Source organism: Rutidosis leptorrhynchoides, chromosome 6, assembly GCF_046630445.1.
Source record: "Rutidosis leptorrhynchoides isolate AG116_Rl617_1_P2 chromosome 6, CSIRO_AGI_Rlap_v1, whole genome shotgun sequence".
Taxonomy (NCBI): domain Eukaryota; kingdom Viridiplantae; phylum Streptophyta; class Magnoliopsida; order Asterales; family Asteraceae; genus Rutidosis; species Rutidosis leptorrhynchoides.
In genome coordinates, this window is record NC_092338.1 from 122441826 (window position 1) to 122454408 (window position 12583).

Here is a 12583-nt window from a genome sequence, read left to right on the forward strand (position 1 = left end):
AATTAGAGAGTGAGTGTGTGTGAAATGCAAATGAGAGCAAGTGTAAAATGGATGAAATATGACTAGTATTTATAGGTGGTGAGGTGAGGGTGGGGTGTCAAAAATGTGGGAACATGGGGGGAACAAGGGGGACAACTTTTTGCTTTATGGTTAATGGTTGTCTAAAGTTGGTGCTTATGTTAGGATCTCATGCAACATTAAGGATAATACTTGACATAAATGCTAGCATATTTCCTCTAATAAATGGGCATTTGTCTTACTTATTAATGGGTTATTAGCTATTAATAATTGGGCTAATTAAATAGTCCACTAACTAGTGTAGGGTGGGCTAAGGTCCAACAAGGTAGAAAGTCCAACAAGACTAACTAGTAAGCATAAGTAAATTACTACGCGTAATTAAGCATTCAAAAACCCAAGTAATTATTATTATAAAATAATAAATAAGATTTCGTAGTCATAATATTCCGATTACGATAAAAGTTAAACGTGTACGCAGTTTGTTCGTAACGTCAAGTGACACTAACGGTCATAAAGGCTTCCGGTGATCAAGTTAAGTATCCTTCGTACTTAAAGGCATGTTTTAACACATAAATGAAAGCAAGCCATGTGTATAAAGATTACTTAAAGGCATGTTTTAACACATAAATGAAAGTAAGCCATGTGGTTAAAGATTCCAGAGTATAAAGTAGCACTGTACGCACAATTACGCAGTTTCGTGAAAGCACAAAGCACAAAAGTAAGTCAAAAAAGCCGGGTCGTTACATTACCCACCTGTTAAAGAAAATTTCGTCCCGAAATTTCGAGGAGTGACCAACAATGGTACCGTGTTTGAATAAGAAGGAGCGTATCAAAGTTCCGAGGGACTCGTGAGCTCAGAAGTGAGTTATTTACCTTGAAAGGTACTTGGGCGTATAAAAGTAAGAATAGGTATATGCCATTAATTACGTCTCTTGTCCTAAGAGATCAACAAATTGATTTTGTTTCTTGCTAATACGAATATGTCATCCGAATATATACCTACAGAAGGAAAGATGATGTTTTTAGCCCTACAGGCATCTTCAGTAAGCTGGATGCATGAAATACATCATGAATGTTACTAATCTCATCTAAAACATTGGGCGCTTATGTCGCACTACAAAGCTGACAGGTAGAATGGAAAACATGGTGATCACAACCATGCGATTTGATGTCTGGATACTGTTAGCCACGGATTTTTACTAGTCCCTTAATTTCGGAAGGAGACCATAGGTATGAAGAACCCGATATTTATGAACGTTCATTTGACTAAATGAATTGAAATTTTAGCTGAAAGTGACTAATCAGACTTATATGCACTGCAAGCCATAATTATTTATAGTGTCTTCAGGACGGTTTGAACGAACAATGAAGGATATCACCCAGTTTACCATACCGCAGGTGAACTTATCCTTAGATGGAATGAAAGCACAGTTCCAAAATGTAACTTTATCCTTTCAGTTACATGTTGAAGTTAGGGTTAACATTAACTAGAACAACATATAGTTGCAACCAACGAAGGAAGGAATGTGTAGAGTAACCATATCCGTGTTACAGACATTTTAAGCAGTCCCTTCCAAGAGGATAACAAGATTCATATATTCCTAAAGTATGTTACTTTACATTTCTGAAAGAGAATCGCACGAAAGGTGTGATCTTTGAACCAGGGTGAACTCTTCGAGCGGTTTGTTCTGAATTTATCCTTATACTTAAGGGGATGCGCGGACGAGAACATATGTGGACCCTTGGTCGTAAAGAACGGTTTACTCTAAGTGAAAAGAATCTCAAAAACGATTCCTTGTACCTCAACCTACTGATTTATAGAGATGATGTTGCGATTTAGTCGTAAAACATTGAGAATAGAAACCCACCTAGTTCCCTTCCTACAATGGGGTGACCACTGAGTGTACCTCAGAAAACTGATTTATCAGCCCGCGATTTTGCCATGTCTAACCTTTAAAAGGAACATTTTTCGAGTACAAAGACTTCCTAACAAATTTCTATAAATCTGCCACCCAAAGTGGCTCAAGCGTTTTTAACAAAGATTTTAATAGTAAGCTTCATCCCTAACAGAGGGAGAGAAGAAGTGTGATCCCTACATGGTGTAGTCTAATACGAAAACCTTTAATAAGATCACCCGAGGAAGTTTTGAAAAACCTTTAAACGTTTGATGCGACAACATAAATGGAACGAAGTTCTTGGTAAATTTAGAAGTATGTATAAAGAGTACCATTTTGCACAAAATTATTTGACTTAAAACAACTCAATAAAGGAGCGATTTTTAATTATCTTGAAGGTATAACTTAGTATGTACTAACCCAAAATAAGTAAGGGTAAATTTATACAAATATAATTTTATAAATTGCGTAAGTGATAGAAAAGTTTTTAGTACTTTCATTTGTCCATAAATCTCGTGAGGACCGCACAAATAAGCAACGTGTAAATCAACGTGTAAAAATTTTGATAAACATAGTTTTTCGTATTTCAGAGGTTACGAGTTGAAAAAGGTCGAGTGAAAAATATTTGAATCATCGGTTGACATGTTACTAGGTAATGAAAACTAATGAATTAAATGTAGTTTTGATGATTATCCGAACTTAAGTATTTGGCCCAACAATGTTCACGTGCGAAGCCGTTGCTAAAAAGTGAGGTATGAAGGATAAAGCATGAGGATGAGAAGTTAATCGCTTCTTGACTTTGCAAAATGCCAAACAGGTTATGGCCAATTTTAAAGTCGGAGTGCTGATGATGTTAATATCGCTAGACGAGAATCTCTTGGAATAAGTCAGGACTTAGAGTTATGTAAGAAAGAGTATCGCTCCAACGGGTGTGGCAAATAAGATCCCTAGGGTAACGCAATAACTTTGAATGGTTTAAGTGTTAGTGGATGCCCAAAGGTCTGCATAACATGGTAGTAAGTTCCTTCATCACATACATACACACATGAATCTCTCGGTTTCGACGGTTGTAAGGTCTTCATGATGACTTGGATACGAATAAGCAACGAAAAATTTTATATAATGAGCAACGAAAATTTTATAGAAATTGTTTAAGGTGACAATGTAAGAAAAGAAACGAAGTTCTTAGTAAACTAGGGTTATGTACAACCCGTACTACTCAAAGTAAAATATCTTTTGAACAAAAGATTTGATTTGTAAAAGTGAAAGTAAAATTTCATATGTATTAGTAATCATTTACTTTATTTTATATAACACATACGATTTCAAAAATTTGCACGAATGGCAAATTAAATAATTTACTTTTATAAAACTTTGAGAGGATCGCACAGTGAAATAGTGTGTGAAAAAGTTTAGTAAACAAAATCTTCATATTTTGGAGGTTACAAGTTAGAAAAATATTGATGAGGTTTGAGTAAAAGATTTTGAAAATTTCGGGTGATATTTGAGGTAATAAAAACCATTGAGTTTAAATGCGGTTGATGACTATCAGTAGGGCATAAGTCTTTAGACCAAAAATGTTTAAGTGTAAAGTTGTTGCTTATAAGTGAGATACGAAAGGGAGAGTATGAGGATGAGAATTAACCACTCATTGATTTTGGAATATCTCAAACTGGTATGACTATTATCGAAGTAAGAAGGATGATGGTGTGATTATCATCGATTAAGTATTCTCTCGGAATAAGTTAGGATTCAGAGTCGCGTAAGAATGAGTATCAAATGAGATTCTTGGGTAGTATAGAATTTAAATTGCTGAAGTAAAGGGATACAATTTCTTTTATGTACTGTTGTCCATTGTATCGGTTTCTTTCATGGTTAGAAAGTGAGTAGATTTGGTGAGGCAGTCAATGATAACCCAGATAGTGTCATAACTGCCTATTTTTTTTGGTAGCTTTGGGATGAAATCCATTGTCATCTCTTCCCATTTCCATTGTGGGATCTCGGGTTGTTGAAGTAACCCAGATGGCTTTTGGCTCACCATTCTCACGAGGTATACGAACAATCTTCCTACTATAAATAACTTTTGCTTTCATCCTTGAAAGCCAGTCCATTCCAACTATTTCATCAAGCTTCCTAACTTAAAGAGTATTAGGTTAATCCTAAAGTTCATTCCATCCATTACATCAAGCTTCCTAACTTGATGAGCATTAGGTTATTCTTAAGGTTCGTTCTAACCAAATCTTATTATACCACCCTGAAAATTCTATCAATCTTCTCAAATAACATCTGCTTGTGCGTAGGTAACTAATCCTTTTCACTACTACTTTAAAACTTCCAAGTTTTGTTGACATGAGGTCATCTCCAAATGACCCACCTGTTAATTTTAAGGTACTACCTTAAATTATTCCGCTATCTCTGTCAGCTTACCATTTGCTTGTCCTATAGAATACTTAACCCTCATAGTTGTTAATGGCTTATTAGTCATAACACTAAGGTCCTTAGATATAAGGTTTCTATCACTCTAGTACTAAACAACTCCGAGACAATAAAACGTTGTGACGAAACGTACCCAAACTAAAATCAGGATCCATGCGAGTTTCCATAGCTGAGATAATGATTGCTTTACCGCAAGTAAGTCCAAGGTTTTTCCTATTTGAGAAATTTTTCCTTAAGTGTCCAGGGTGTCTATATCTATAACAGATTTTTGGGTTATCAATTCTTCAATCAAGGCCCTTCTTGTACAGTATCTGGGCTAAGTGGTTATTCTTTCCCTACCTCTAACAGACCATAATGCGTAAACTCAAGTGGTTCCTACCAAAATTTTCTTTGAATCGCTTCATCTCCCTTATATAGTGACATTGGGACTTCTGCATGATTTACTTCAACATAATTACACTGGCCTTGCGTCATTATATTGTACTAAATCGTACATTCATTCAAATATCACTCCATATGGTTAATGTAACGTGATCACTTCGAGTTCTACTCAATTTCATCTAACAGTGCTTTATCTATGTTATCTCAAAACAAAATCTACGAAATTAATTTCTCGGTTTCTCGGTGTGGGTGCGTAGGTTCCGTAGGTCATGCATCAATGCCTAAATGTCCCGAAATTTCTTTAAAATGTTCGGGTTCAGGTAACGTCGTTAGGTTCCTTTCTAGAAATTCAATATTGGTCTCATGTCGGGTTGTACGTGTAGCAAGTAGTAATATGATATGTCTTGAGGCAACTCCCAGGTCTTTGGGTATGGCTGAGCATCAGTAGAAGGTACTCTGACCTTGTGAAAGGAGACGTCCTCCTGACTTCTCCAATTCCTAAGAGTGTTGGGAACCTAAATCCAGAAGTGTCGTTAGATCATCGAGCAGCGGTGAAAGATGAAAGAGATAAGTGACGGTCGTAAAAGTGTACGAGATACGAGTCATCTTGCAGAAACTGAACATCCTTCTAATGTTCATACATTGTACGTGGCTAATTAGGGTGAGCTCGGGGTGCGGTTACTCCGACAAGTCCTCGCATATCTCCTCCTCCGAGGATCAACCTTAGTGAGCGTGTAATCCAAGGGGTACTCTTCCTGGATTACGTGAAGTAATGTTTCGATCTCTGGAACGGTGGTACGGTAGTAACAGGTAGATTACAATACTAATCCTTAGGGTTAGGCTAGTGGGAAAAGGGTTCAGAAAAACATCTGAACTAGGAAAGGTAAATTCTCCAAGTCGGTACGGCGAAAAGCAGACGGGTAACAAGCACGTAATCAGGCATAGTAACTACAGCATCCTAGATCATCTACAGCAGTACATAGCATGGTAATAATAACAGTACTAAGCAGAAGTAACATGCAATCAAAAGCAGATAGTAGCATGCAGTAGCGAAAATAGCAATAGCTTACAACAAGTTCGCATAGTAGTAAAAGGAAGCTGTAGCATGCAGTAAGTTCATACAGCAGTAAAGTAAACGGTAGCATGCGGTAGTAATAAGCAGTAACATGCAGTAATATCTATCAGTAGCATGTAGCAGTTTCGCATAAACAGGTAAACAAGCAAGTTGTAGATTAGTCCTATTAGTGAATACTACTTGGCCTGGTCTAGACTCACTAATGCAACCTAATTCCCTACAACCAATGCTCTGATACCAAATGTGACTCCCCGTATAAAACCATCGTGTATGATTCGTCAACAACAGGATCTTTACACGGTCAAGTACTACATGCTGTTTGAAAACCAGTTTTGCATTCATAAAAGATAGCGTTTACAAAAGATAACGTGACACAAAGGTCGTTACAAAGTCATTATTTGATAATAACATAAACTACGAATGCAAAGGAAAAGTTTCATGATTGAGACATCTCTAAGTAATGCAGCGGAAATTCTAGCACAGCAGGTCCTTAACAGCAAGTTTAACACCAAGACAGCAAGTCTAAACAGCGGAAACAACAACGTCTAAGCACCTGAGAAATACATGCTTAAAAAGTCAACACGAATGTTGGTGAGCTATAGTTTGTAAACAGTAAAGTAATGTAGACCACGAGATTTCAGTGCTTCAACCAGCAATTTAAATCAGTATTCAAACAGTATAAAAAGTATATGTTTAACCGTGGGCACATGGTAACTAGACTTAACGTAAATATAAATATCACCCCCTAAAAGTACACCTGGCGAGTACGTATGTCCTCGAAGTATTAAACACCCGTTAAATGCTAGCGCGACTAGCCCGAGTGGGGATGTCAAACCCTATGGATCCATATCTAAGATTCGCGTCTACCGGTTCAAAAACCAATAGTTAAACGTTACTATGCTAAGGGGAAAGTTTATGCCGTTATATAACCCACACATATGTAAAGTTTAAGTACTCGTGTCAAGTAAGTAAAACATAAAAAGGCGCATGTTTTCTCAGTCCCAAAAATAGTAAAAAAAAAAGTAGTGAAAAGGGATGCTATAACTCACAGTGAATAAGCAATACAAGTCGATACGAAAGTGTGCAAGTAGTAAGTCGGTCTGAAAGGTCGTCAACCTAAGTCAAAGGTTACTAGGTCAGTATGTTATCCTCATAAGTTCAAATAGTGCATAAAATAAGTTTAAGTGTCATCATCATCATCGTTCATCATCATAAAAGCTAAGTACGTTTGACAAGAATAGAGATCGAAACAATAGGCTGACTTCGGTCAGCTGTTACGACCTCTACGTAAATCAAAAAGACACGTAATCAGTAGCTATGGCTCTGTATATGAGTCCCCTAGTTGCTGACCAATTTCCAGAACCAAACTCGTCTTCATTTGACCGTGGTGATGGTTTAAGTGCGAGTAGGTCAGAAATTTCAGTACAACGTTAATAGGGTGTAATGACTTTCAGAAGGCCATAAATCCTAAACCGTAACTCGGATTAAGATGAGGTCTAAACGGAAAATCATATAATCGAACCGAACTAACTGAAAATTAACTTTCTAGTAGCCCAGGTTACTGATCAGATCCCTAAAACTGTAAACAAGTGCTCCAGTGGGGTTCTTGGTGCTTGATGCTCATCACGGTTCTCATCCTTGATGCTTGTAGTTTCAAGTGTACAACTCATTGATGGGTTAGCATCACCTTGACCAAGATTCTACCATTAACACACAATATGTTAAGACTAAGTAAGAACACAACTCATTTAAGAGTCTTAGATGGATGATGAACCAAGGTTACATCATATCTTTAGTCTTAACATAAATACAAGTCCTATTTACAAACAAAGTTACAAACTTTACTTCAATCAAGCAAGCATGAACATAATCTAAGTCAAATGAAGTGATGGAACCCTAAGCTAGAGAGCTTGGATCCCTTTCACACAAGTTATAAGGTCACAAAGCTAGAAAGCTTGAACCTTTAGTGTTCTTGAAGAACTTGAAGCATAAAGCTTAGATTTTTAAGTTATATGAAGACCATAAACACAAGTTTTGATCTTTATAACAAAATAATGAGATCATAAGTTAGAAAACTTAGATTCAACAAAAGATATGAAGATCCAAGCTAGAAAGCTTGCATCTTGATTGTTCTTGAAGATCTTGAAGCATAAAGCTTGGATCTTTAAGTTACATGAAGATTACAAACACAAGTTTGAATCTTTATAACAAAATAGCAAGATTAAAGTTAAAAAAATATAGATCTACAAAGTGGGTGAAGATTCAAAGCTTGAAAGCTTGAATCTTCCATGTTCTTGAAGGATTCAAATCCATGTTTGAATCTACAAGATGTAATCAAGATCAAAGCTAAAAATCTAGACCCATGATGATGATGATGATGATGATGATGATGATGATGATGATGATGAATTCATGAAGATGAGAAGGAGAAGAAGAAGAAGAGAAATTCAAAATACTTACACTTTTTAGAGAGAGAAAGACTAGAGAGAGAATTAGAGAGTGAGTGTGTGTGAAATGCAAATGAGAGCAAGTGTAAAATGGATGGAATATGGCTAGTATTTATAGGTGGTGAGGTGAGGGTGGGGTGTTAAAAACATGGGGAACATGGTGGGAACAAGGGGGACAACTTTTTGCTTTATGGTTAATGGTTGTCTAAAGTTGGTGCTTATGTTAGGATCTCATGCAACATTAAGGATAATACTTGACATAAATGCTAGCATGTTCCCTCTAATAAATGGACATTTGTCTTACTTATTAATGGGTCACTAGCTATTAATAATTGGGTTAATTAAATAGTCCACTAACTAGTGTAGGGTGGGCTAAGGCCCAACAAGGTAGAAAGTCCAACAAGACTAACTAGTAAGCATAAGTAAATTACTACGCGTAATTAAGCATCCAAAAACCCAAGTAATTATTATTATAAAATAATAATTAAGATTTCGTAGTCATAATATTCCAATTACGACAAAAGTTAAACGTGTACGCAGTACGCAGTTTGTTGATAACGTCAAGTGACACTAACGGTCATAAAGGCTTCCGGTGATCAAGTTAGTATCCTTCGTACTTAAAGGCATGTTTTAACACATAAATGAAAGTAAGCCATGTGTATAAAGATTCCAGAGTATAAAGTAGCACAGTACGCACAAATACACAGTTTCGTGAAAGCACAAAAGCAAGTCGAAAAAGCCGGGTCATTACAACTGTTGTTAAGACTCAGAAGAAGAAGAATCTGATTAGATGCTATAAAAATTTTGCTGCTGAGCCTAAAGAATCTTTAAGTGATCTTCATTCAAGATTTCAGGTTCTGATAAATGATCTTGAAAGTGTTGGTGTAGAGAAAACACAACAAGTGTTGTGTCAAAAGTTCATTGAACTGCTACCTTCAAATTTTGAATCTGTGATTACCTCTATGATAATTAGTGAAAAGATAGATGACTATGAGTTGAGTGAATTGTTTGGTATACTATCAAACTTTGAGGAAACACAACTGAAGAATAAGATCAATGCTAAGAAAACTGCTAAAGATCCAGAAGCTGCATTGGTGGCTACCACAAAGAAGAATAAGCAGTTATTCTCAAGTTACTCTAGCAAGGTTGAATCTGAGAGTGATGAAACTTCTGATGATGATAGTGAATCTGATGATGATGAGGAGATTAAAGATCTGGAAGTCCAGATGGCTCTTTTGACTCAAAGGATTTAGTAGAAAAAGTTTGGTTATAAGAAGGGTAAAGGCAAGGGTACTTTTGATCTAAAGAAAGCTAAATGCTTTAAGTGTGGCAAGTTAGAACACATAGCTTCTGACTGCTGGTCTATGGGTGAAGGAGGTGCTAACTCCAACAAGTCTGTTGACAAAGTAAGAAAGTACAAACTTAAGTACATGAAGTTAAAGAGTGAAGCAGAAAGATCTAAGAACAAAGAACAAGAGAAAGCTTTGTACACAGAAGCATGGGAAGATGAAGACTCATCATCTGATGAGGAGGAGGATAAGTGTCTTATGGCTATAATTGATGGTGGTTCTAGCAAGTTTGAGGAAGATCTGAAAGCTATTGAGAAGATGGATAAAGACTCTACTTGTAATAAAGTTTCTGCTTATAAGGTACAAAACTTTGTGAACTATCTTGATAATGAAAAAGTGAGAATGTTTCAGTACTTGCTGCTTGACTTTCAATGGTGTTTAGATGATATTGATAGGTTAAGAACACAAATTTTTTATCTTAAAAACACTATCAAAGACAAAGATGCTGAAATTAAAGTCTTAAAAAAATGTGAGGTAGAACTTGACACATATAAAATGGCATACACAGAAGAAACTAAAAGGTTAAATATTGAATTAGGAAGATCAATTAAAAGGTCAAAACATTATGAATCAATTTGTAAATCTTGGTGTGTATCTTCCAAAAAGAATTCTGATGCTATTGTCAAACAAATTCCAAATGATGTCAAAGCTATACTAGGTGAAAACTACATAATAGATAATAATATGGAAGTTGATCCAAGTGTATTCAAACCTGACATTTTACCAAACACATTTGTAAAATTTGATGGTGACAAAAAGATTTTAACCAATGCTTTTGTAAGGTCATTAGATCCTGTTGAACCTTCTGAGACTATAATACTTGAAAGTAAAAATCCATTAGAGTCTGAACTTTTGAAACCTTCAGACTCTAACATTTTAGTCTCTCAAAATAATAGTGTATGTTCTCACCTAGAGTCTGACACCCAAGAGTCAAGTTGCAAGAACAACTCTGAATCATCCTCTGACACTGACACTTGTCCAGATCTAAAAGGGTTAACTAAAAGAAGGTCAAAGTCAAAACAAGCTAAGACTATTCAAAAACTCAAAAAGGAAATTTCTAAGCTCAATGAAAAAATCAAGATTCAAGAAAAACCTTCAGTTAAAAGAACATCTTGTTTTCCTAAGGAAATTAAGAAGGTATGGAAACCCAAAGTTTGTGAAAATAAAAGTGTCTTAAAATCTGTTAAGGACAAGTTGATCTGGATTGGAAACAAAGCTTTTGTCTGGAGAGTGAAGAGCACTCCAATTGAACCCACTAAAAAGTAGGTTTCCCTTAAAAACTAATCATTCTCTTTTGTTTGTGCCTTGTGTAGCAGGGTAATATGTGGTATCTGGATAGTGGTTGCTCAAGACACATGACTGGATGCAAAGAGCATCTAGTAGGGTTTGTTGAAGAAAAGGGTCCCTCTGTAAGATATGGGGATAATTCTGTTGCAAAGACTATTGGTTATGGTACTGTTAAAGCTGGAAGTGTTACATTTAAGAAAGTTGCTTTAGTTGAAGGGCTGAAACATAATCTGCTGAGTGTGAGCCAAATTGTTGATGAAGACTGTGAAATCAGAATTAAGAAGAAAGCTGGTATTATTTATGATCCTAAATGAAGGCCAACACTTGTGGCCTGGAGATTTCAAAATGTGTATATGCTGGATCTAGAATCTGTTGATGCTGGAATTGAGACATGTCTGTACTCTCAAACTGTCCCAGAACTCAATTGGCTTTGGCACAAAAGGCTTTCTCATTTTAATTTCAAAAATATCAATGACCTTTCCAAAAAGAAGCTTGTAAGAGGTCTTTCACAATAACCTTTCAAGAAAGATAAACCTTGTTCTGCTTGTATTATGGGTAAACAGACCAAAACAAAGTTTTCCTCAAAAACCCTAGCTACCATTAGTGTTCCACTTCACATGCTTCACATGGATCTGTTTGGTCCAATGAGCACTAGTAGTCTGGGTGGAAAAAGATATACTTTGGTAATTGTTGATGAGTATTCTAGATTTACATGGGTTATTTTCTTAGTTGAAAAGAGTGATGCTCCTAAAGAAATTATTAACTTGATCAAGAAAGAGCAGGTGCAAAAGGGTGTTCTTGTCAAATAGCTGAGAAGTGATCATGGTACTGAGTTTAAAAATGTCACATTAATTGATTTTTGTGTAGAGTCTGGAATTGGTCAAAATTTCTCTGCTGTTAGAACTCCACAACAAAATGGAGTTGCTGAAAGAAGAAATAGGACACTCATTGAAGCAGCCAGAACCATGCTATGCCAATCAAATGTTGCCCTAAGATTCTGGGATGAAGCTGTCAATACAGCCTGTTACACTCAAAATAGGTCCTTGATTGTGAAGAAACATGGTAAAACTCCTTATGAGTTATATCATAAATAGGTGCCTACTATTCATTACTTCCATGTATTTGGGTGTAAGTGCTATATTTTAAATCAAAGAGATCAGCTTGATAAGATGAGGCCAAAGTTTGATGAAGGTATATTTATGGGATATTCTTCTGTATCCAAAGCTTATAGAGCATATAATCAGAGGAGAATGAAGATTGAAGAATCCATTAATGTTTCCTTTGATGAAAGTTCTTTAGAAATGGATCAATCATGTAGTACTGAGCTATCTGTACTTGGTGAATTGTCCAATTTGATTTCAGGAAATAGTGTTCAGACTCTAGATTCAGAGTCTGAGTCAGATGAACCAAATTTGTATGGATTAAGAAATAAAGTTACAGATAATAATCACACAGAAGAACCTTCACAGGAAGAAGAATCTGTTGTTAATCAAGAAAGTGGAATCAGTCATCAAATACCACTTTGAATCTCATTGTTCCTACTAGAAAATCATCTAGAAACATAGTTCCTCCAAAGCATCTTGAGGACTATGTTGTGGATTCTACAGGTTTGTCTAAACCTAGTTCTTCTTCTCAGACACCTGTGTCTGACTTTGCTATAGCAAATTACTGCTTCTTTTCTTGTTTTCTTTCACT